We start from the raw sequence: 26,859 nt of genomic DNA, 5'->3' as shown, positions 1-26,859 counted from the left end.
CTCCCCGGGTATGTTTATTCCTATTATTTGTGTTGCAATGGTAAATAAGAGTGTTTCATGAGTCAAGAGGAGTTCAAGTTGTCTAAAAGCCTCCATGTCATTTGTAGAAAGGATCTAAACTTCAGGTATACCCTGAGGTATGTCTTTGCATCTATGGCCCATGGTGCCATTTAGGGGATGTCTATTCTGGAGGGGACCTATAGAGGTGGTGTTTAGGGACTGAGGGGAGGGATTTGGATGTCTCTTTGGGGGCATATCATTTTGCGCCAGGGCTTAGGAATATTTGGTGGATGGTCATTGGTGGCCATGTTTCGATAGCACATGGTATTTGCAACGTTCTCCAAAGGGAGGTGGATTTGGGTAAAATTGGAGATTTCTAATCAAGGCAGGATTTGAGGAATATTGTTTAAGTAAGGGTCCTAGTACAAGTGTTGGGATCTTGCCAGAATGACTTTTGTGACACAAGTTCCATTATAGGGTCCTCCAAGCATTTGGAGATCTGTGTCAATAAGATTCGATTCATCGGAGATCACTTTTCTCGTAAAGATAGTCTTCAAATCAGGCTAAGAAAGGATACTGGAGATAGTCAACTAGGATCTGGAGAGAAACAGGGTACCATTAGGACTTCATTTTCTATAGTTTTACTACCATTCATGAACATATGGCGTCCTTCTTGTCAGGAATGGAGAAAGAACAGTTGTGCTGCTGGGACACAGATATTATCATGCAAAATTACATGCATTGGTTATTCATGAGGGAGAGTATAGTCCCAATTTAGAGAGGCTCTATTTAGGACAGTTGTACATCTATCATGAAGAGTATGGCCTTTGCTCATTCATGTACATAAACTATGTATAATTTTCCCTAACGGGTTATAGAGTTGTGAGACTTGTGTCTAGCGAAGAAGTACATACTTCTGTATATGAGGAAGGGAAAGCCTTCTGGTCCAGTATGTCAGTTACCTGCAAAGTTTCTAAATGAAAAATCCAGCATTGTTCTCTCCCAGCTGTGTGATCACAGGCAATTTCTTTTCAGCATCCATTGGTGGTATGAAGGTGATGATAAGAAGAACAGCAAATACTTACATGATCTTTACAGTGTGGTGAATGTAAGTCTTTATCAGGTGTCATAATACACCAGGTAATTTAATAGTATTCCAGCTACTAATGTTAATTAGGTAGTATGTACTGTGTGTCACACTCTTTTTTAAGCCCTTTATTCATATTTAGTCATTTAAACTCTACCAATGGGGAAAGGTACAATCATTATCCTCATTTTATAGATGGCCCAGAGAAGTGAGGTCCCTGTCTTCAGGTCACACAGCTGATAATCATGGAAAGAATTACTGTAAGGGTCCAACACTTCTCTTGTGCCAACTGCGGGCTGGAACACGAAAGGATCATTGTTTCTTCCTCAGAAAGGACAGCTAATGAGTTATGTCAGAAGATGATAGTGTAAGGCCCTCCAAAAATTCTTTACATTACAAACCTACAAAGTTGTCAGACTCAACTTTTTCAGAACTCTGGAAATTGACAAAATTTCACAGGAACTAGGGAAGTATTTACGTGTTGAAAAATGACTGAATCTTGGTAAGATCAGCAAGCTCTAGAGACTTTAAATGGTCACAATCCCATCCTCCTTTTTTCCAGCTTAATAATAGTACATATTGAAAGAGTATGCATTCCTTTTGCATCCGAGTAGCCACCAGAAGGAGAAGAACAAAGTGAGAATTCTTTCAGAACCTAATCTCCAAAGATTTATCATTATCTGACGTGACTGAGATGTTCCTTGGAATTCTGCGTTTGCAAGACTGGCTATATTTGACATAATTTGGACGTCACCCAGTTCGAATGTACTTTGACATGGGGAGTTGTCAAAATAATTATGGGGGCAGAAAGAAAGTTGTAAGAATTAATGCCAAGAAACATCCCAAATTTGATGCAAAACATCATTATACAGATTCGCCCAGCTAAACAAACTCAAAGCAGGTTAAACTCACAGAGATCCATAGCAACATATATCATAAACTACTGAAAGCCAAAAACCAAGAGAGAATTGTGAAAGCACTGTGAAGCAACCCATGGCATGTAAGAGATTCTCAATTAAACCAAAAAAAAAAAAAAAGACTACTAATCAGACAACATGCAGGGCAGAAAACACTTCGATACATTCATAGTGCTAATAGAAAAAAAAAAAACCTGTCAACCAAGAATTTTATATGCAGCAAGACCATCTTTTGAAACTGAGGACAGGATTAGGACAATTCCAGATAAGCACAAAACGGAGAGGATTTATTGCTAACTATCTGCCCTACAAGATGAGATAATTCTTGGAGAGAGTCCAAACTAAAATGAAAGACACTTTGATGATAACTCAAATCCAGAGAAAGAAAGAACATCAGTAAAAGTAATTATAAAGGTAAATACAGAGGATAATTTAAACGATTTTTTTGTATGATTGTAGTCTGAATAATAGTCCCCCAATATGCCCACATTTTAATCCCCAGGACATGTATGTTATTTTATGCAGAAAACTTTGCATATATGATTATATTAGAGTCTTCAGATGGGAAATTTTCTTGGGTTACCTTGGGTGGATCTAATCAAAATATTTCTTATAAGAGGAATGAAGGATATGTCGGTGACAGAGGACAAGTTAATGTGATGACAGAAGTAGATAATGAACTGATGTATTTGAAGGTAGTAGAAGGGGTTACTAGCCTAGGAATACTGGCAACCACTAAGCAAAAAAAAAGGGCAAGGAAACACATTCTCGCAGCAGAGCCTCCAGATGGACCCAATCCTGCCAACATATTGACTTTAGCCCAGTAAAATGGATTTGGGACTTGTAACATGTAGTATTTTAAGAGAATAATTTGTAAAGTTTTAAACAATTGAATTCCTGAAAATGTGTTTCAGTAACAATAGTAAACTAATGCAGTTAATTTTTTCTCTTACCTGATTTAAAACATTACTCCACAGGAAAAAAATTAATTGGTGCTGATGTATAAAGTGTATAAAGATGTAATTTATGATAAGAACAACACAAGAAAAAGGATAAACTAGATAAAAGAAAAAATTCATATTTTGAAATTAAGTTGGTATTAATGTGAACTAGGTTGTTAGAAACTGTCAGTTTACTTTATAACAACCTAACTCCAGAGCAACCACTAATAAAATGGCTCTAAAATGTATATAGTAAAAGAAATAACAAAAAACCATAAAAGTGGTACACTAGAAGATGTCCAATTAAAAAGCAGATTGTAAGTATGGATTTTTTAAAAACATGACCACGTATATGTTGTTAAAGAGACAAATCTTAGTGTGAAACAAATAGATTTTAAGTAAAATGTTGCAAAGATAAGTCTCATGCCAAGAAAAATCGAAAGAGAGTTATAGTGACTATACTAACAACAGACAAAAAAGATTTTACATAAAAAAATAATGAGACAAAGGACAGTATATATTACTATATTATTATATTAGATTAATAATATATTATTGATAAAAGGGTAAATCTGTTGAAATACACAAGAATTATAAACAAATGCTCACCTAACAAAAAAGTTCCAGATACCTGAATCAAAAACTTACAAAATTTGAGAGAGAGATAAATAGGTTCAACAGCATATCCAAATGAATGACAAAATATATGATCACCAAGGGAAGAGAAGACCTAAACAAAACTATGATTTAAACCGAGTGCACTTAACAGACATGTACACAACATTCCTCCCAAGAACAGAAGAATACAATTTCCTTTCACTTGAACTAGGAATGTTCTCCAGGATAGACTTCAAGTTATGCCATAAAACAAGTGTCAATAATTTAAATCACACCAAATTTTTCTCTGACCACAAAGGAAAGAATAATGGGCATCAGTAATAGGAGGAACTTGTGAAAACTTGTAAATATGTGGAAATTAAACAACGCATTCCTAAGTAATAAAAGAGTCAAACAGTGTCCAAGAGATATTAGAAAATACTCTGAAGTGAATGAAAATGTAAACACAACATACCAAAACATGGGATTCGGCAAAAACAGAGCACAGAGGAATATATATATATATATATATATATATATATATATATATATATATATATATATATATATATATATATATATATATATATAAAATACATTATATACATTTGTATAGTTTTCTCCATGTCTCTTTTGCAGTTTATTAAATATTTATTAAATATGGGTTTATAGTTTTATCAAATTGGGAAAATTTCTGCCCACATGTTTTTTGAAAATATTACTTTCGGAGCTCACTGCCATACCATTATCTCTTTCCAGAACTCCAATTACATGAGTACTAAGGCACTTGACTTGTTTGACTTTCCCCCACACACACCTTTTGTATTTTGCATAGTTTCTTCTACTTTGTTAAACTTCCTAATTTTTTCTTGTGTGTTAATTTGTTAATCACATCTGTTATGTAAAATCACAGGTTAAGAACATTAAAACATCTATTATAAATATATTTCACATGTCAAAGAAATTCCCAAGAAAGGGGTGGGCCAAAAGAGTTTTTGAAAAAATAATGGACAAAAAATTTACAAATTTAATGAAAACTAAAGCCACAGATGTTGCTGGTAAGTTTCTGGTAAGTGTTGATAGATGGAAGGTAATTGTGAATGTTAGCGTTTTGGAGTTGCGTTTTGTGTTCCTTTAATATTTTTGAGTCTGCTCTAGAGAACTTATGTAGTTGCCATCTGATCCTTTCAGGCCTTACTTCTTTTTCTCTAGAGTGGCATTTAGACATAGAATACCTGTGTTGTCTGAAGAAATCAGCATTGTGTTTTTGTTTTTGATTTTGTTTTATGATGTACGATACATTATTTTTATTTCTTAATTGAAGTATAGTTGATTTAAAAATTAGTTACTTTTTGCTTTACAGCAAAGTAACTCAGTTATCTATATATACATTCTTTTTCATATTCTATTCCATGATGGTTTATCTCAGGATACTGAATAGATTTCTGTGTGCTCTACAGTAGGACCCTGTTGTTTACCCATTCTATATATAATAGCTTATATCTGTTAACTCCAAACTCCCACTGTATGGGGGAGGGTGTTAGGTGAGGAAGAAGGTGGGAGGTTTTCATATTCCTGTTTTGATAGTGCTGTTGATCTTGGGAGGGAATGAATTGACAGATAACCCTTCATTCTTTTCATCCCCCAGGTCCCTACACCTTTAGTATCTGTGATACCTCCAATTTCTCTGACTACATCTGTGGAGGCATTGTCAGTCAAGTCAAAGTAACTAAGAGGATAAGCTTTGTGAGTATGAGCAGGAGGGTGTGTTGTAGGCTTCCAGGCATCTCCACGTTTTTTTACTTTTTTGGTTCTGATATCTTGCTCTTCACAGAAAACCTTGCCTACTTCACAGGCAGAGCCGGACTTTGTGATAACAAATTTTGTCAAGTATTATCGCCCTCCTCAGCTACAAATTGGCTTCCAGGTCCTGCACCAGTTCCGTGCCCAGCATGGCCAGCTCTCTCGGCCCCACAATGAGGTAGATGGGTGGGCAAGCCAACCAGGTCCTTGAACCAAAGCTGCTCTATGCCTTTTCATCTATTTAGTGTTTCTCCCTCTCCCTCTCCCCACAGTGGTGTGATTGTTCTTTTACTCCTTCCAGGAGGACGCAACAGAACTGGTGACCCTAGCACAGGCTTGAATTCTCAAGCTCTGCCAGCAGTGTAGCAAAACAGTCTGGATGAAGAACTCATCCAGAAGCCGGCTTATATGGCCCCTGGGGATCTGGCACCCATCAACTCCTTCACTGGTTGCGTGGCTGCCCAGGAGTTTATGAAGGTCAGCGTGAGTGGAGACGGACAGTGCTGGGCCTGGGCCAGGTTCCTTTCCGGCCCTGCTGCTTGCTTTCCAGCTCTGATTAACCAGTGATCACATTCTCTTTCTAACCGACTCCTCAGGGCTGCTCTGGAAAGTTTATGCCTGTTATACAGTAGCTGTACTTTGATGCCATTGAGTGTCTCCCTGTGGAAAAAGAGGCCTTTACAGAGGACACGTGCCTTCCAGTATGTGATTTGGGCCCATGGAGAAGACATTATTGTGGATCTTTTTAACGTGGCTTTTCCCTAACCCTCTCTTCCCTTCACATGACTCAGTGCCAGAACCATTATGATGGGCAGGTGGCTGTATTTGGCTCTGACCTGCAAGAGAAGCTGGGTAAGCAGAGATACTTCTTGGTGAGAGAACCTTGTGGTCAAAAGCTACCTTTAGGTCCCCTAGGCTCTGGCCACCTCTTCTGGAGTCTCCTCGTGGTGTACAAGGGATGGTGTTGGCTTGTACCCTCATCTCATCCCTCTTCCATTTTCTTCACACCAGGTCCTTTATATCCTGGTCTTGTGCCTCTTTCCTTAGAGGACCATGGATTTTTATGGCACTGTGACTTAAATATGCAGTCATAGATCCTCTTACCCTCTCTTGCCATCTGCAGGGGTAGTGAGGAGTGAGGAGTGGTTTTGTTACCCAGTGACCCTAACCATCTTGTGTCTCCCTTCTTGGCCACCTCCCAGGTGGGTGCAGGGGCCGTTGGCTGTGAGCTACTTAAGACCTTTGCCATGACTGGGCTAGGCTGTGGGGAGGGTGTGGCAATCACCATTACAGACATGGACACCATAGTAAAATCCAATCTGAATCGACAGTTTCTGTTCCGATCTTGTGATATCAAGGTGAGTGGAATGGATATGGTATGTGGTTCAGCTTTGTTTTTCACTTTTCTCCTGTCTTTTTCTGGTTATCTGCCTTATTGCCTTTGGACTTTTTTTTTTTTTTGGTACGCGGGCCTCACACTGTTGTGGCCTCTGCCATTGTGGAGCGCAGGCTCTGGACCTACAGGCCCAGCGGCCATAGATCATGGGCACAGACGCTCCATGGAATGTGGGATCTTCCTGGACAAGGGCACGAACCCATGTCCCCGAAACGGCCGGTGGACTCTCAACCACTGCGCCACCAGGGAAGCCCACCTTAGGACTTTTTGTTTGTCTCTTTCCTTCAGTTCTTACCTTATTTCTTTTCTCTACCACTCACTCTTTCTTCCAGGAGATATTTATTGAAAACTTATTACATCTTTCTTTGTGAGTTTAAACCTGTCCCCAGCCATTTTTTTTTTCTTTGGTTTTTGGTTACGGCTAATGTGGAACTCTGGAAGCTAGATTATAGAGGGATCTATCTGGGGCGTCTCTGTAAAGTTCAGTGTTATTTTGCCTGGCCAGTGTTTATCTTTCCTTTCATTTTATCATGCAAATATTAGGTACTACTTAAGTAGGTAGAATGTATAAGATAGCAAATGAAAGGTTTCTGCTTTTGTCTAGTGAGAAGACATAGTAAATGAGAGATTCTCTAATGCAGTGGAGGTTGGCAGCACACTTTCCTCAAGTCCAAAAGATCACAACTCTTTTAAGAATACTAAGACATTATGTCCTTTTTATCCTCATTTTATCAGGTGAAAGGGTAATTTTCCACTCTGTTCTAGGAGGCTGTCCATTACCCCAAAACACAGTATTTTCCAAATGACCAGACCAATTCATGATGATACAGAACTGTGCATTAACTAAAGAGCCATTAAAAATACAGAGAAAGACAGTGGGTATTGATGTGGATCAGTATTTCACCTTTCAACTAAACATTAAAGAAATATTGCTTGTCAAGTTTTGATATATATATATATATATATATATATATATATATATATATATATATATATTAAATATCAACAGTCATCTGAAAATGTTTTTGATTTTTTTTTCTGTGAGGCTGGATATCCCTGACATCTTTCAAGCAAAACATGTAATACATTAAAGTCAGTAAATAATGAAAATTTAGCTATCTTCTAAGACATTATATAAGTAAAATTTGTAAAACTGTAAATACAGATTGACTCCTGTCATTAACGCTTTGTATTGGAGTTTCTTTCATAGTGTTTGTACTATATAATGGAATTATTCCATATTTATTAATTAATTAATTTATTTATTTTTGGCTGTGTTGGGGCTTCCTTTCTGTGTGAGGTCTTTCTCTAGTTGTGGTAAGCGGGGACCATGCTTCATCGCAGTGTGCGGGCCTCTCACTAGTGCAGCCTCTCTTTTTGTGGAGCACAGGCTCCAGACACGCAGGCTCAGTAGTTGTGGCTCTGGCCTAGTTGCTCCGTTGCATGTGTGATCTTCCAAGACCAGGGCTCAAAACCATTTCCTCTGCATTAGCAGGGAGATTCTAAACCACTGTGCCACCAGGGAAGCCCCTCCAATTTTAAATGGAGTAATAATATTTTAAAATGTTCTCAGATTAAATATCAAACGTAGGAAATCTTGATAGCTGTGCATCAGATAAAAAAGAAACCGCAAACTTTGTTTTAACTTCATTTTGGACAACTGCTAGAGCAAATAATAAATACCATGGCACTGTATGTGGTTAGAACATAACAAGGTGAAACATAATGTGTAGGGACAAGAATGAAAATCAAGATATAGAACTGGAAGTGCCATGAGAGGGTGTTTTGCAGTGTGGTAAAGGAAATCCTCATTCGAAAGGTGGTATAACCGCAGAGAATTAAAGATGGTATAAGAGAACAGGAAGAAATCTCAGGGAAGAGTATGCCAGGTGAAGTTAACAGTGTGAGCAAAACCCTGAGCTTGGAATATGACTGCTATGTTTAAGGAGTTGAGACAGAGATAGATCATGGTAAGAGAGAAGGTTGTCAAAGGAATAGGGACCAGCTCATTTCACCCTTAGTGAAAGTGGGAATCAATAGAGGGCTTTGAGGAGAGGAATGTGATCTGACTTGGTTTCAGAGGATCCTTTTTGTTTTTGTATGTTCAGAGGACCTTGGTTTTCTTTGCGTGAATGCACTCCAACTCGGGGTGCTAGTAACGAAAAACAGTGGATGTTCGGTAGACAAAAGAACAGATACTCAACCCATTGTCTCCTATTGTATCACTGTTTTCCTTTTTTATTCACGCCATTCCTCATTTGTCCCAGCCCAAGCTGTGTGGCATTTGTCATAGACCACAGAGCCTCCTGACCTCAGAGCCTAGGTCTTGTGCATCATTACTTAAATCAGTTTTCAGAACAGCTCTGTAAAGTTTTGTTGGGTGATTATGTGAATGACAGTTCTGTTTCTCCATCACTACCCAGAAATTGAAGTCTGATACAGATGCTGCAGCTGTGAACCAGATAAACGCACACATCCGTGTGATGAGCCATCAGAACTGTGTGGGCCCTCACACAGAGCATGTGTATGATTGATAAATTCCTCCAAAACCTGGATGGTGTGGACAATGCCTCGGACAATGTGGATGCCCGTGAGTTTTGGGGATGGGTGAGGACGAGGCGAGAGTAATGTGTGTGTTTTAGGGAGTGTGTGTCACCGTGTCCTATCCTGATGTTATTTTCCCCACCCTCACCTGCTGCAACTTTCTCACAGGCACGTATATGGACTGCTGCTGTGTGTTGTACCGAAAGCCTCTTCTGGAGTCAGGCACACTGGGTACCAAGGGTAATGTGTAAGGGTTTATCCCCTTCCTGACAGAGTCATACAGCTCCAGCCAGGACCCTCCTGACAAGTCCATCCCCAGGTGCACACTGAAGAACTTCCCGAATGTCATCGAGCACACTTTGCAGGTGATCAGCCTTGCAGGGAGAAAGAGGTGGAACAGATATGTACTGGGACAGTGTCTCAGTTGCCAAACTCTTGTTATTCCGATGATGAAGCCTCAGTGTATGTAATATCTGCCCTCTCTTTAACTCTCCTTCACTCACTTTAAACCTAGGAGCCTAACGCTTTTCATAATGATTTCTTTAACTTGAAATTTTTATTTTGCAAGCATACAGGGAAGTATTATTTATACCATGTGAAATACTTTATGTGAGAAGTGTATATCTAAACGGTGAGGATATGTTTCTTTGTGTACAGGATACTATTTTGTCGTTGAACAAAATTAACTTAATATCATCTCTGCTAGTTATTTAGATATCTCTAATATTAAGTCCATATTTAGGAATAATTTTCTAATTGTTTCCCAAAATATGTTTAATAGTTTGTCAGCATAGTTGGGTTTATATAGTACACATACATACAAAAGAGCATAACTCTCATGTACATTGACAAAGTAAAAGCACCCCATTAACTGGTCCTCAGAACTTGGCCCTGATTACAGTCCCCTTTCAAACCACAAATAACCATCCTTTTATCAAAATGATTCTTAACCCAGTCTTTGAGGCTATGTTTAGGAAGTATGGGAACAGGAAGAAAATGAGCAGTAACAGTTCAGTCTGTCACTTTTCCTTCCAGAAGGGATGAGTTTATACTTGTGGAGTCAGTTCAGTATGTGTCTTTCTCCCTTTCCATGCATCCCATGTTGGTGTGTGTGTGTGTGTGTGTGTGTGTGTGTGTAGATACAGAGAGACGGAGAAAGAGATGTGTTTGTGTGTGTGTGTGTTCATTTCTATACATATAAATCCTCTCCTATGTTATGGTTCTATTATTGTGTTTCTCTCTACCCAGTATGCATAAAGGCCAATAAAAAGGATTTTAAAACTAATATACTATGTGCCCTTGGACTTAACCACTTCATGCTTCAGATTCCTTATCTGTAAAATTGGAATGACAGTAGTAGCTCTCACAGGAATTCTGAAAAACATGTATACTTAATATGCCCTTGTGACTTTCAAACTAAGCTTTAAATGTGTACATGTTTGCTTATTTCTTATTAACTCCATGAGGTGTAGTTTTACTGTTACAGTGTTTGTCTTTAAAATTAGGAAACACAAGTACAGATATGCCTGATTGTCACAAGACTGTGGCACAGCTGGCCTTTGAACCTGGATTTCGAGCATCAAGGTGCTCCAGATCACTTCACCAGTGACTATTTATCGACCTCTGAATTCACAGGGGTCAAACCTCTATCTTACTTTCTTCCCAGTCCCCAGAACCTGCATAGAGATCGTTCATGTTTTATTCTTGGTGTGAACTTTTTCTTGAATTGATGCATGACATACCTAGGGTAATGTGTACATCTTAATAAATTCTGCATGAATGTACACTTGTGTGTAAACCTCTTCCCAGATTAAGATCATAGGTTTTTACATTGAAGTGGTGAGGGCTTGACAAGTTTGAGGAGACACATTGGGAGGGTTTTCTTCCTCTGTTCTCCCATAACAGCCATGCTCTTCCTATTTGCTGTATTTCCTGATGGTGGTCCTAAGGCCTACAGAAACTTATTTGTTTCCCGTAACCCACATAGTGTTGATTTGCTCTGTCTGCCATGGATGAGTTTGAAGGTCTCTTCAAGCAACCAGCAGAAAACGTCAACCAGTACGTAATGTGAGTAATTCTGTCCAAATCCTCGCTCACCGTGTCTGCTGCCTGTCAGTCAAAGCATTCTGTAACCAGTGTAACACTTAGGACCTGGTCTACTTTTCAAATAATCTAATGATTCCTTGGGCCTTATACATTTGGGAGTCAGCACTGACTTTTCATGCTGTTAAGCTCCCTCTGGGATCACTGTGTAACTCTGTGTTTTTGTCCTCTCTAATTCTTGATAGGGATTCAAAGTTTGTGGAGCAAACACTGCACCTGGCAGGCATCCAAACCCTAGAGGTGCTGCAGTCTGTGCAGCTCAGCCTGGTGCTTCAGCGGCCACATACATGGGCTGACTGTGTGACGTGGGCTTACTAGCACTGGCACAACCAGTGCTCCAACAACATCAGACAGCTGCTGCGCAGCTTTCCTCCGAACCAGGTATTACACTCTTCTGGTCTCCATTTGTCAGAATAGGCTTACTGGAAGCAGTTTGTTACACGCTTTTGACATGGTTCATTGCAGTTCATCCATTTGTGGCAAGACCACCAAGTCCCAGAGATCTCATTAAATGATTAAGTGAGTGATTTTTGAAGTCAAAGACCTGTTCCTCCCAACCTCTCTCCTCTACCTGCCCAGCCCTGTTCTCTCAAGCAACATACTTGGTACCTATTTCCCTTAGATATGACATGAGTCATTCCAGATTCCCTGTCAGGGCTATAGAGATTGTAGAAGATAAATTTTGGTGTTAAGAGCACAGGACCTAGGTGGCTTCAAGTCTCAACTGCATTTGATATTGGGACTAATCATGTATTTTCTCTCTGTGCCTTAGTAGCCTCATGTAGGAAGTTGGAATATTGGTGACCTAATTTCATGAGAGTTCTATGAGGGTTGATTTATATTTACTAAGTTAATAAATTAAATATGTTACTACATGACTGGCAATCCATAAAAGTTTCATAAATAGCTCTGTGTCTGGCACAAAGGGAGTGCCCAGCGATATACTAATTTGGGACTTCCGGGCTTGAAAATGAGGAGTCACAATTATGAGAAAGACCTCTCCTCTCAGGTCCCACTCTCCCACATCTTTCTGTTTTCCTAGCTTACAAGCTCAGGAGCCCCTTTCTGGTCTGTGCACAGCCGCTCATCTTTGATGTCAGCAATGAAGTCTCCTCCCTCAGGTCTCCTACAGTCGGGTCAAATGTGGGTACGTGGATGGGAAGGAGGCTGCAGCTCCTTAGGTGAGTACTGATATGCTTACCCCTCCATACCTTGCCTTCTCTTAGCCCCTGCACCTGGACTAGGTGATAGCTGCTGCCAACCTGTTTGCCCAGGCCTATGGGCTGAGGGGCTCTCAGGACCGAGCTTCTGTGATCATACTCATTCAGTCTGTGCAGGTCCTTGAGTTCACCCCGAAGTCTGGTGTCAAGATCCATGTTTCTGACCAGGAGCTGCAGACCACTTCGTGTGTTGGTGAGGATGTTTATCTAGTTGGCCTAGAGCTAGCATCCTACTTATCACCTACCTATGCAAGCCTCCCCTGTACTTGTGTTTTGCCACTGGCTCTGCTCTGAGATCTCAGGCCTGAGATTAATCCACACTGTCCTTTGGTCCTTGCTTCTTCCAATTTAAAATAAGGTTGGTTGGTTGAGGCAAGTTCTCTGATGCCCTACTACTTTGTTCTTCCCACTGTTTCTCCCTCAGGTGCACCAGTTGTCCAGCTCTTTTCTGTGTGTATGTTTGCTTTGTTTTGTTCTTTCTCTGTTTCTTTTTGTGTCCATATGCAGGGACAAATGGATATGATCTTTACCAGTAGGCTCTCTGCCTTGATTTCTTCCTTGATTCATTTCATTATAGATCTCCTCATCCACCTCCCCCCTTCTTTGGTATGCCTGTTTACCCTATTGTTATTTATTTATTTACTGATTTATTTATTTATTTAGGCTGTGTTGGGTCTTCGTTTCTGTGTGAGGGCTTTCACTTCTTGTGGCTCACGGGCCTACTTGCTCTGTGGCATGTGGGATCTTCCCAGACCAGGGCTCGAACCCGTGTCCCCTGCAATGGCAGGCATATTTTCAACCACTGGGCCACCAGGGAAGGCCTAACCTATTTTTAACCTCCATATATCTTTCCTCATCTCCCTCTCTAGATAGCCCTCCTCATCTCTCCATCTCTAACTACCCCCCAACTCAAATTTCCCCCCCTCTACCGTATTCTGTCTCATGCTCTGTAAGTCTTCCTCTACATTTCATCTTCTTTGTATATAACCTTCAATTTCTTCGTCTGTATATCTCTCCCCTCCTGATGTATGCCCCGCATTTCCCTTCCGAAATAACTACTCTCTCATGCTTCTCTTTGTATATTTTCTTTATTTATCTCCCTACGTGTCTCCCTTTCAGGTGTTTTGAACTTTCCCATTCTCTGAACGTTCTCATAATCTTCACATTTATCCTCCTTGGTCTCCCTCTTCAGATTTTTTTCACGTCTCTCCCATTTCATATTACTCTCTTCTTTGCTGTCTGTACACTTTCCCCCTATGTTCCTTTCTGTATCTCTTATCCCTCTGTCTCTTGTTTTCCCTCGTATCTTCCTTCATGTCTCCCCATCTCTCTCTATGTCTTTCTCTTGAAGTATGTTCTCATTGACTCCCTTTTTTTTTTTAATTGTGGTAAGAAACACAAAGGATTTACCATCTTTAAATATAGTAGACTTCCAGTTTGGAAGGCTTAATATTTAATGGAATAGATTTTAAGGCTTAATATTTCATTGGATGGATAGATCACATTTTTCTGTCCACTCATTCAGCAGTGAACAACTTCTGTGCTTTCACCTCTTATCTGTCATGATTAATGCTGCTGTCTATATCCTTTCTTAGTGGCTTTACCTGTTGCCCTCAGTGTCTCTACAGATCTCCATGTCCCACACACCTGTCTACCTTTTTCTTTTCTGACATGTTTTCTGCCCTATCTTTCCCCCTTCTTTTCTCTTTCCCATGATGTCTCTCCTTTTCAAATCCTTTATCTGCCTGAACATCTCTGCCCCACCCTGGATTCCTGCTGGCACCTCAGACCATGAACAGGGATTTAACATGTATCTAAGGACTAACGTGTACTTCCTCCCTTTCCGCAGTGGATAATCACCTGCAGGAGCTCAAGCCATGCTGACCAACCAGAGAGCCTCCCTGGGTTCAAGATCTACCCCGTCAACTTTGAGAAGGTGCTGTGATGGGGACCTCAACCGTGTATGAGAAATGGCTGAGCCACCCTAAGCTTTTTTGGGGATTACAGGCCTGACTGTAATTATGTTGTTGTTGTTGTTGTTGTTGTTGTTGTTGTTTTTCGGTACGTGGCTTTCTCTCTCTTGTGGGCTCTCCCATTACTGAGCACAGGCGCCGGATGGGAAGGCTCAGCGAACATGGCTCCTGTGCCCAGCCGCTCCCTGGCATGTGGGATCTTCCCCGACTGGTGCACGGACCCGTTTCTCCTGCATCGGATGACCCAAGTATCTTTTGTGGTCTGGGCTAGTATTTGGCTGGTCTGGCAGGTAATTGAGGTGAATATACCTCAGTTCCCAGTATCCAGGAAAACTTTTTCTCCTTAACTCTGTCTCTCCTGTTCTTCCTCTGTCTCCACTCACAACAGGATGATGACAGCAACTTTCATATCCATTTCATTGTGGCTGTATTGAGTCTCCGGGCAGAGAGCTATAACATTCCCCCTGCTGACCGGCATAAGACTACAATAGTCTATACCTAACCTTGCATCCTTTTCCAAGTTTAACTCTGCCACATTTGAAGTCTTCTGTAGACCTTGAACGGCTCTAACAACTACGTCTTCTCATCACCTTCTGTATTACAGATCAAGCTGATTGCAGGGAAGATCATTCCAGCCATAGCAGCTATAGTTGGCCTTGCAGGTCTGGAGCTGTACAAGGTAGTTCAGGGACACCAACAGCTTGAGTCCTATAAGAACAGCTTCATCAACTTGGCCCTTCCTTTTTTTTTCCGTTTCTCTGAGCCCCTTGACCCACACCATCACCAGGTAAGGGCTTGCTTTTATAGAATCCGTTGGTGTTGCACATCAGTGATTGATGCTATGTGTGTGTGTGCATGTGTAGAAGTTGTGTGTATCTTATTTCGGTAGAACTGGCTCTAGTTTTCATCATACCTGGTGAGAGGCTTTTTTAATTTTGTGTATCCTTTGTTCATTGTTTGAACCTGTGCAAAGTAGGAATGGAACTGGCATGTTTGTGAAATGAAGAGGAGCGTATGATTAGGGCTTGCTCCCATTTTACTCTTGGTGCTTTACTCTGTGCTTTGTCCCATAATACTACAACCAGCAGTGGTCACTGTGGGATTGCTTTGAGGTACAGTGGCTGCAGCCTAATGGTGAAGAGATGCCCCTCAAGCAGTTCCTTGACTATTTTAAGGTAAGACCCTTTCACTCACTGCACCTGTGGTGGTGGTTGCCCAGGTTACTGGTACTGTCCATCCCAGTGACCCTGTTGCCCCTCCTCGTTTCCACCCTCTTCAGACAGAGTACAAGTTAGAGATCATCATGCTGTTCCAGGGTGTATCTATGTTCTACTCCTTTATCAAGACAGCAAGTAAGATCAAAGATCAACTCAGGCTTGAGTTGGGTCAGTGTGCAAACAGAAACAGGTCCTGCCTGGGGTGGGAAACATCAGCTAGCTATGCAACTCATCTTCACTGTTCTCTTAACTTTGTCTCTGTAAGTCTTTCCTCTCTGTTTACTTCACAGACTCTCTTTCTCCTCACCCCAGGATGTCAGCAATAGTGAAACGAGTATCAAAGCAAAAGCTGGGACACCACATTCAAGCACTGTTTCTTGAGCTGTGCTGCAACTAGAGCGGCAATGATTTGGATGTCCCCTATGTACGATACACCATTCGCTATTCCCTCTACACCCATCTACCTCATTCTCAGTCAAATCAATCTATTTCCATTTCTCTTATAGTTGTCGCAAATGCTGAGCCTTAAGTTCTTCTGAGGACTTTTTGTTGTTGCTGCTGCTTTCTACTGTTTGGAGTTGGAATTCTTAATAAAGAGTTATTAATCCAAGTGTGTCATATCATTCTTTTGTCAAACGCCCGTACCCTGTTGTCTGTGGGAAAGACCAGCCTTTCTTTAGCTCTGTAGGTTCAGGTGATAGTATGAAAGTCTCAGCCCCTCCCACCAGCATGGAATTTGCCTCACATCCAAGCTTATGAGAAAAGATTAAATCCACCTGTTCTGGTAAACCATTGGTTTGCTATTTTTTCCTTTGTCCTCTCTGTTTAAAAAAGAAATAGAGGGGGAGTTCAGGAAGATGGCAGAAGAGTAAGTCACGGAGATCACCTTCCTCCCCACAGATACATCAGAAATACATCTACACGTGGAGCAACTCCTACAGAATACCTACTGAACGCTGGCAGAAGGCCTCAGGCCTCTCAAAAAGCCAGAAACTCCCCCACGTACCTGTGTAGGGCAAAAGAAAAAAAAAGAAAAAACAGAGACAAAAGAATAGGGATGGGACCTGCACCAGTGGGAGGGAGCTGTGAAGGAGGAAAGGCTTCCATACACTAGGAGCCCCTTTGTGGGCGGAGACTGCTGGTGGTTGAGGGGTGTAGCTTTGCAACCACATAGGAGAGCACAGCAACGGGTGCGGAGGGCAAAGCAGAGAGGTTCCCACACAGAGTATCGGTGATGACTGGCACTCACCAGCCCAAGAGGCTGGTCTGCTCAATGGCCGGGGCATGCAGGAGCTGGGAGCTGAGACTCGGGCTTGGGTCAGAGCGCAAGGAGAGGACTGGAGTTGGCGGTGTGAGCACAGCTTGAAGGGGTTAGTGCAGCACGGCTAGCCGGGAGGGAGTCCGGGAAGAAGTCTGGAGCTTCCAGAGAGGCAAGAGACATTTTCTTCCCTCTTTGATTCCTGGTGCGCGAGGAGAGCGCTACTTAAAGGAGCTCCAGAGAAGGGTGCGAGTTGTGGCTATCAGCGTGACCCCAGAGATGGGCATGAGATGCTAAGGCTGCTGCTGCCACCACCTAGAATCCTGTGTAGAAGCACAGGTCCCTCCTCATGCCTCCGTGAACAGGAAGCAGAGCAGCCCGCCAGTGTCAGGGTCCCGAGATCCAGGGACAACTTCCCCAGGAGAATTAATTGTGCACCTCAGGCTGCTGCAAAGTCACGCCAGATTTGGACACCACAGGCCAGACCTGCATCCATATGCCTCCATCCCCACGGCCTGAGAGAGGCAGAGCCACTGAATCAGTGGCTCCTTTAACCCTGTCCTGTCTGAGCGAAGAACAGACACCCTCAGGCAAGCTACATGCAGAGGCATGGCCAAATTCATAGCGGAAACACAGGAGCTGTGCGAGCAAAGAAGAGAAAGGGGGGCTTCTCTGGTGGCACAATCATTGAGAATCCACCTGCTAATGCAGGTAACACGGGTTCGAGCCCTGGTCTGGGAAGATCCCACATGCCACGTGGAGCAACTAGGCCCGTGAGCCACAACTAATGACCCTGCACGTCTGGAGCCTATGCTCCACAACAAGAGAGGCCACGACAGTGAGAGGCCTGCACACTGTAATGAAGAGTGGCCAGTGCTTGCCAAAACTAGATAAAACCCTCACACAGAAATGAAAACCCAGTACAGTTAAAAATAAATAAATAAATGAAAGTACACTTAATTAAAAAATATATTTTTAAAAAATATTTCACACCAGGGTCAAAAACAAAAACAAACAACAAAACACAGACAACAAAAATAAAAAAAGATAAAGGGAGATCTCTCCCAGCAGCCTCAGGAGCAGCGGACTAATTCTCCACAATCAACTTCATGTACCCTGCATCAGTGGAATACCTGAATAGACAATGGTTCATCCCATATTGACGGGTGGACTTTGTGAGCAAGATATATTATTTATTCCTCTTTTCCTCTTTTTGTGAGTGTGTATGTGTATGCTTCTGTGTGAGATTTTGTTTGTATAGCTTTGCTTTCACAATTTGTCCTATGGTTCTGTCTGTCAATTTTTTTTTTACTTATAAAATATTTCTTTCCTTAATAATTATTTTTTATTTTTGTTTTAATAACTTTTTAAATTTTATCTATCTTTTCTTTTTTCTTGCTTTCTTTCCTTCCTTCCTTCTTTCTTTCCTTCTTTCTACTTTTTCTCCCTTTTATTCTGAGCCATGTGGATGAAAGGCTCTTGGTGCTCCAGCCAGGAGTCAGTGCTGTGCCTCTGAGGTGGGGAAGCCAAATTCAGGACACTGGCCCACAAGAGACCTCCCAGCTGCACATAATATCAAATGGTGAAAATCTCCCAGAGATCTCCGTCTCAATGTCAAGACCCAGCTTCACTCAACAACCAACAAGCTATGGTGCTGGACACCATATGCCAAACAACTAGCAAGACAGGAACACAACACCACCCATTAGCAGAGAGGCTGCCTGAAATCATAATAAGGCCACAGACACCCTAGAACACAACACTAGACCTGGAAATTTTCACCAGAAAGACAAGATCCAACTGCATCCACCAGAACACAGGCACCAGAGTCCCCTCCACCAGGAAGCCTACACAACCCATTGAATGAACTTTAGCCACTGCAGACAGACACCAAAAACAATGGGAACTACGGACCTGCAGCCTGCAAAAAGGAGACCCCAAACACAGAAAGATGAGCAAAATGAGAAGACAGAAAAACACACAGCAGATGACGGAGCAAGGTAAAAACCCACCAGACCTAATAAATGAAGAGCAAATAGGCAGTCTACCTGAAAAAGAATTCAGAATAATGATAGTGAAGATGATCCAAAATCTGTGAAATAGAATAGAGAAAATGCAAGAAACATTTCACAAGACCTAGAACAAGTAAAGAAGAAACAAGTAATGATGAACAGCACAATAAATGAAACTAAAAATACTGTAGAATGGATCAGTAGCAGAATAACTGAGGCAGAAAAAATGGATAAGTGACCTGGAAGTAAAATAATGGAAATAAAACTGCAGAGCAGAATAAGGAGAAAAGAATGAAAAGAACTGCAGACAGTCTCACAGACCTCTTGGACAATATTAAATGCACCACATTCGAATCATATGTGTCCCAGAAGAAGAAGAGAAAACGAAAGGGACTGAGAAAATATTTGAAGAGATTATAGTTCAAAATATCCGTAATATGGGAAAGGAAAAATTTAATCAAATCCAGGAAGCACAGAGTCCCATGCAGGATAAATCCAAGGAGAAACACGCCAAGACACATATTAATCAAACTCTCAAAAATTAAATACAAAGAAAACATATTAAAAGCAGCAGGGGAAAACAAACAAACAAACAAACAACACAAAAGAGATTCCCCATAAGGTTAACAGTGGATCTTTCAGCAGAAACCCTGCAAGCCAGAAGGGAGTGGCAGGACATATTTAAAGTGATGAAGGAGAAAAATCTACAACCCAGATTACACTACCCAACAAGGATCTCATTCACATTTGATGGGGAAATTAAAAACTTTAACGACAAGCAAAAGCTGAGAGACTTCAGCACCACCAAACTAACTTTACAGCAAATGCTAAAGGAACTTATCTAGGCAAGAAACACAAGAGAAGAAAAAGATCTACAAAAACAAATACAAAATAATTAAGAAGTGGGAAGGGGAACATACATATTGATAATTACTTTAAAGGTAAATGGGTTAAATGCTCCGACCAAAAGACACAGACAAGCTGAATGGATACAAATCCAAGACCCATATATATGCTGTGTACAAGAGACCCACTTCAGACCGAGGGACACATACAGAATGAAAGTGAGGGGATGGAAAATGATATTCCATGCAAATGGAATTCAAAAGAAAGCTGGGGTAGCAATTCTCTTATCAGAAGAAAATAGAATTTAAAATAAAGACTATTACAAGAGACAAAGAAGGACACTACATAATGATCAAGGGATCGATCCAAGAGGAAGATATGACAATTGTAAATATTTATGCACCCAACATAGGGGCACCTCAGTACATAAAACAAATACTAACAGCCATAAAAGGGGAAATCGACAATAACATATTCATAGTAGGGGACTTTAACACCCCACTTTCACCAATGGACAGATCATCCAAAATGAAAATAAATAAGGAAACACAAGCTTTATGTGATACATTAAAAAAGGTGGACCTAATTGATATTTATAGGGCATTCCATCCAAAAACAACAGAATACACATTTTTCTCAAATGCACATGGAACGTTCTCCAAGATAGATCATATCTTGGGTCACAAATCAAGCCTTGGTAAATTTAAGAAAATTGAAACTCTATCAAGTATCTTTTCCGACCACAATGCTATGAGACTAGATAGCAATTTCAGGAAAAGATCTGTAAAAAAATACAAACGCATGGAGGCTAAACAATACACTACTTAATAACGAAGTGATCACTGAAGAAATCAAAGAGGAAATCAAAAAATACCTAGCAACACATGACAATGGAGACATGACGACCAAAAACCTATGGGATGTAGCAAAAGCAGTTCTAAGAGGGAAGTTTATAGCAATACAATCCTACCTTAAGGAACAGGAAACATCTCAAATAAACAACCTAACCTTGCACCTAAAGCAATAAGAGAAAGAAGAACAAAAAACCCCCAAGGTTCACAGAAGGAAAGAAATCAAAAACATCAGATGAGTAATAAATGAAAAAGAAATGAAGGAAACAACAGCAAATATCAAGAAAACCAAAAGCTGGTTCTTTGGGAAGATAAACAAAATTGATAAACCATTAGCCAGATTCATCAAGAAAAAAAGGGAGAAGACTCAAATCAATAGAATTAGAAATGAAAAAGGAGAAGTAACAACTGACACTGCAGAAATACAAAAGATCATGAGAGATTGCTACAAGCAACTCTATGCCAATAAATTGGACAATCTGGAAGAAATGGAAAACTTCTTAGAAATGCACAACCTGCCAAGACTGAATCAGGAAGAAATAGAAAATATGAACAGACCAATCACAAGCACTGAAATCGAAACTGTGATTAAACGTCTTCCAACAAACAAAGCCCAAGACGAGACGGCTTCACAGGCGAACTCTATCAAACAACTAGTTAAGAGCTAACACCTATTCTTTTCAAAGTCTTCCAAAATATAGCAGAGGGAGGAACACTCCCAAACACATTTTAGGAGGCCAACATCACCGTGATACCAACACCAGACAAGGATGTCACAAAGAAAGAAAACTACAGGCCAATGTCACTGATGAACATAGATGCAAAAATCCTCCACAAAATACTAGCAAAGAGAATGCAACAGCACATTAAAAGGATTCATTTAACCATTGATAAACAATGACATAGTTAATGACTATGCCTTGCATATTTTAGGTAAATATTAATACAGTGAACAAGGGAGTGCAAATATCTCAGTAAAGTAACTAATTTCATTTCCTTCAAATATGTATATTCAGAAATGGAATTGCTAGGTTATATGGTGGTACTGTTTTTACTATTTTGAGGAACATCCAAATTATTTTCCATAGTGGTTGTACTAAGTTACATTCCCACCAACAGTCTGTAAGTGTTCTCTTTTTTTCTACATGCTTGACTACACTTTTATGTCTTGTCTTTTTCATAATGACCACTATAAAATGTGTGAGTCGATATCTTTTGGTGGTTTTATGTTGCATTTCTCTTACTAGTACAGAACTTGAGCAAATTTTCATGTGTCTGTTGGTCATTCATAGGTCTCCTATGAGAGGAATATATCTGCTAAAGTGTTCAGCCAACTTTTTAATTAGATTATTCAGCTTTTGTTTTAATTGTGTCCTTTTATGTTTGGACATTAGTCCCTTAGCTGTCATGTAGTTGGCAAATCTTTTCTCCCATTCCATAGAATTCCGATGCTTCCTGTTCCATTGCCTCTTTACTCTGTTCAAATATACGCACACACACACACATATATACACGTATACAGAAAACAAAAAACAAAAAACTATAACCCCCACCTAACCATAACATTGTGGACAGTTCCCAGCTACCGGGATCTATTTACATCTGGCGCTGAAACTCTGTCCCAGAGAGGTGGGTGTAACTCCAACATTGCTAGGACCACAGGATGTGTCTCTAGACCCCTAACTACCTTAGATTGCTAGGTAAGGAGTACTCCAATCAAGGCACTTATGTTACTAAGAATGGAACCCACAAAGTCTGGCTCCTGTGACCAAGGGGTTTACTGGTGGGATAAGGGGATTATGATGCAAAGGGCGGGGCTCCAATCAGTCCCCATCTGGCATGCAGTCCTCCTGGCTTGCTTCCTGGGGAAGGGAGCATCTGACCGTGCTGCTGTCTGGAGCTCTGATGTCACAGCCTCAAGCCCAGAAACATCCACGTCTGGGTGCTCTGGAGTGCCTTCCTGTCCTGTGTCCCTACGTGACAAAGGTCTGAGCACTGCCTGGGAAAACTCTTCTACGTGGGTACCAGAGGAATGTGACAGGAAAAGCAGTAACAACCCCAAAGTCCATCAGAGTAGAACGGGCTAACTGGGGTGTGTTCCTAAAATGGAATACTACCCTCCACCCAAAAAGAGTGGATAACGGCTAGTCATCTCAGAAATATAAGGATGAGGGGGAGAAAAGTCAGCTCCAGAATACCCATTGTATATAACACATAAACTTCAAAATTAAGTAAATATAATTTGGGGGTGTGCAGTGAAACTTTATACAAACTACAGAATTCAGAATTCGGGTTACAACTAGATGGAAGGGGGTGGTGGGGCAGAGTGTCTGGAAGAAACATGGAGTGACCTTTCCAGGTGTCAGCAGTGCCGTTACTTACGATGGGGTGGGGGGTACACGAGTGTCTATTTTATTATGTCTTTCTTTTTACATCACTCTTATATACACTCTGATGTGTATGATTTATTTCACAAAAGTTTTAAGAGCCAGGTCTGTGCCAAACAGTGGTCTGAGAATCACTGTGGACATACACCATTCCCAGGTCACATATTTGTTTTTTAACTTGCTTGGGATGCCAACCTTAATTCACGCAGGAAGATAAAAACTTCCCTTAGTGGCTGCTTTCTAACTTTGTAAAGACTGAAAATTAAACCTGAGATGATGTCGTAAATTAAAACGATAGTGATGTTTTTAGATCAAATTGTATGTGTTAAAGTGTGTTTGATGGCTCGTTTTTAACATTGAAGAGAATTTGGCATATTCATCTCAGATTAGTTTTGTTATTTCAATTAGAAACCTACTAAATAACTCAGTTTAGGATTAAATGGAAAATTTAAGAACATTGTATTAAATGATATTTATTTGTTTTATTATTATTATTTTTTGATGTGAGGAAAAGAAACCTCAGGTTTTCTGGTTTCTTTTTTTATATTGTGAATTTTATTTTACTTTTTTATACAGCAGGTTCTTATTAGTTATCCATTTTATACATAATAGTGTACGTATGTAAATGGTATTTTTAAAAGAACTAGAGATTCACCGTGTTTATGAGTTTATTAGATTCACTAGATCAGGTTAAATACTAGAAGAGGTGGCAATTAAAGGGCTTAAAAAGAAAATTAGGGAACAGTTCTCAGAGCTTTCTGAGATGCTCTTCCTGGGTTAGAATCCTCAAATTTGGCTCAAATAAAATTTTCCAATTTTTTCTTTAAAAAAGTTTAATTTAAAAAAATAAAAGATTTAATTTATAAATGCACTTAAAAAAAACAGTGATGCCCTTATGCCTTTTTATGGCAGTAGACTATAAGAAAAAGATCAGAATTAACTATTTCAGATACTTGCAATGACCAGGGTGGGTATTTGGTAAAGGAAGCAGCAGCAATGTTTTGTAGTTTTCTGGAGGACCAGGAAAAGAGGCCCGTGTGAGCGGGGACTGTGGGAAAATCCTCATAGAAAACCCATCCCTCTGACCAGAGGAACCCAAATAAGATGTCCCTGTGACCTGAATGGTGGCAGTGTGGTTTTTGTTTTGTGTTTTTTTAAATAATTTTTATGGGAGTATAGTTGATTTTAAATGTTGTGTTAGTTTTTGCTGTACAGCAAAACAAATCAGTTATACATACACATATATCCATTCTTTTTTAGATTCTTTTCCCATAGAGGCCGTTACAGACTAACAAGAAGCGTTCCCTGTGCTATACAGTAGGTCCTTACTAGTTACCTATTTTATACATAGTAGTGTGTACATGTCAATCCCAATCTCCCAATTTATCCCTCCCCCTCCCCTTCCCACCGGTAACCATGTTTGTTTTCTACATCTATGCCTCTATTTCTGTTTTGTAAATAAGTTCATTGGTACCATTTTTTTAGATTCCACATATAAGTGACATCATATGATATTTGTCTCTGACTTACTTCACTCAGTATGACCATCTCTAGGTCCACGCATGTTGCTGCAAATGGCATTATTTTGTTCTTTTTTATGGCCGAGTAATATCCCATTGTATATATGTACCACATCTTCTTTATCCATTCCTCTGGGGATGGACATTTAGGTTGCTTGGCTATCGTAAATAGTGCTGCAATAAACATCAGGGTGCACGTATCTTTTCAAATTATGGTTTTCTCTGGATATATTCCCAGACCTCCTTCCCCAGCCCCACTCTGCAGCCCTTGGGAATCTCCTTCTGAACAAAAGCAGAGATGGCCAGATGGTTTTTGGTGGTGGGCCTCGCCCCACTCAGGGCCCGTGGGGGGACCATTACTGAGGAAGGCACACGTGACCCCGATGGGCCCCAAGGCTGCTCCCCCTCCCTCCTGAACCCTTAGGAGCCAGGCCGCAAGGCTGGCCACTCGACGGAAACACCTGAGAGTGAGTTTAAGCTTAAGTTTAAAAAAGGAAAAGGCGACAAGTACTTGCCCCCAGACCCATGAAATCAGGAATTCTACAGTAGGACCCGGGAGTGGGAATATTTCTGAAGTTCCCCCAGGTGACTCCAAAGTGCACCTCCCAGGCTGAAAACTACTAACAATTTGATTTGCAGCAATACTCCTTACACCAAAGGCAACAGTGTCCACCAGCACGGCTGGGCCCAAGCTCTAACAAAGAGAGCAGAAAGGCAGCTCCTGTGGTTCCGAGCACCTTCCAACTGCAGACACCATTTATGCCATTTGACTTGGCAAATGCCTTCTGTACAGCAGGACAGGGTGACGATAACTCAGGTCCTTTCAGAGTTATGGAGGGATCCCCTGTGTACAGAACCAGCCTTCACGGTGCTGCAGAACATTGGGAATTCTATTTAAGCTGAAGCTAAATTTTAGTTTCCTCCCTGAATTATTTATTCCTCAAAAAATAAATGGTGAACCCCAGGAGATGGTGGTGACAGCGCGTATTGGTCAGGAGGGACGTTAAAAATCACTGCTCCAGCTGCTGCAGTAACAAATTCCACAAATAAAATGGCCATCGCAGAGCGCTCACCTCCCATCAGGTCACTTGGCAAGCTGATCTCGCCCCAGAACACGTATGTCACTTTACGCTCGTGGGTGGTTGGTGCCTCCATCCGGAATGAGTGGGAGGCACAGCGAAGCTGATGGTGCCCATGTCCTGGCGGAGCACAGCACATCTGACTGCACCCCCTGAAGCCACTGCTTTTATAACACGAGTTGTACTTTTGTAACCAGCAGTGGTGACCCCCAACTTGGCCATCTATTCCCTGCGCCCCCATTGGCGCCCCGGGAGCTCCTTTCATGGGTCACTGTTCATCCATCCCTCCTCTCTCACCCGCTCCCCAATCTTAGCCTGGAGGTGAGCGTGCGTTTCTGGACCAAACGTCAACGTGTAACTGACACCACAACTAGCCACAGTGCACCCTGCAACCTTACGGGTAAGATTCCAAGAACAGCTGAGAAGCAAGGAGAGCTGGGGTTGTGGACTGGATGAGAAACCTGAATAAAACAAATCCCCACCAGATAATTGTGGCATAAAATAAATCTAATGGCAGACTAAATGGAGTATCTGGGAAGTACCTTGAACCTTCATTCAAAAACACATAACTCCTAAACCACGTCAGTTTTCTTGTTTCCACTTTTAATTCTGCCATTTTCCCTTAATGTTCAGGTTTTAACAAAGACAACAGGGCTATTGCTTGCCAAATCCCAGCTAGGAATGCAGAGCATAGAACAAATCAAAACTACAGCAAAAAAATTATCAATCTGTACAACTAACTTTAGAAAATAGTTTAGTACAATTTTGTTATAAAACTCATTTACAGGAGGTTAATCACATGTACTTATCAAATTTCCTCCTGATAATACATGAAAACAAAAACTCAATAAACTATGCATAGTAAATCCAAAGCAAATTATATACAAAGAAGCAAAACAAATTTTTAAGTACAATATATGCATGTTCAAAGAACTAAGACTGAAAGAAGGCCACTTTCTTTAACGCCAGGGCAAGGACGAAACTAACAGCTGCATTTTTCACCTGCAGTAAGGTTAACCACCAATCAACAACACTGCACTGACAGCCACATCAGGAAAGGCCACACTGTATATATGAAATGCTTCATGCAAATACATACATCAACAGG

The 26,859-nt window shown here is 40.9% G+C and overlaps 1 pseudogene across 1 annotated transcript; it reads left to right on the top strand.

Annotated features, from left to right (window-relative positions):
• The first annotated feature begins 290 nt into the window (after positions 1-290).
• On the top strand, positions 291-17,187 carry LOC308609665 (ubiquitin-like modifier-activating enzyme 1; annotated as a pseudogene). The gene is made up of 20 exons: positions 291-360; positions 478-612; positions 5,191-5,288; positions 5,377-5,523; positions 5,647-5,822; positions 5,942-6,046; positions 6,137-6,217; positions 6,548-6,703; positions 9,165-9,331; positions 9,454-9,650; positions 11,288-11,352; positions 11,574-11,769; positions 12,431-12,492; positions 12,615-12,801; positions 14,458-14,544; positions 14,970-15,062; positions 15,186-15,368; positions 15,655-15,756; positions 15,861-15,933; positions 17,051-17,187. The product of its transcript is annotated as a ubiquitin-like modifier-activating enzyme 1 (transcript).
• The last annotated feature ends 9,672 nt before the right edge of the window (positions 17,188-26,859 follow it).

The sequence above is a fragment of the Mesoplodon bidens genome (genome assembly GCF_964165515.1).
Source record: "Mesoplodon bidens genome assembly, chromosome: Y".
Classification (NCBI taxonomy): Eukaryota; Metazoa; Chordata; class Mammalia; order Artiodactyla; family Ziphiidae; genus Mesoplodon; species Mesoplodon bidens.
Note: the sequence above shows the minus strand (reverse complement) of the source record. Positions and strands in the feature narration are given on the sequence as shown.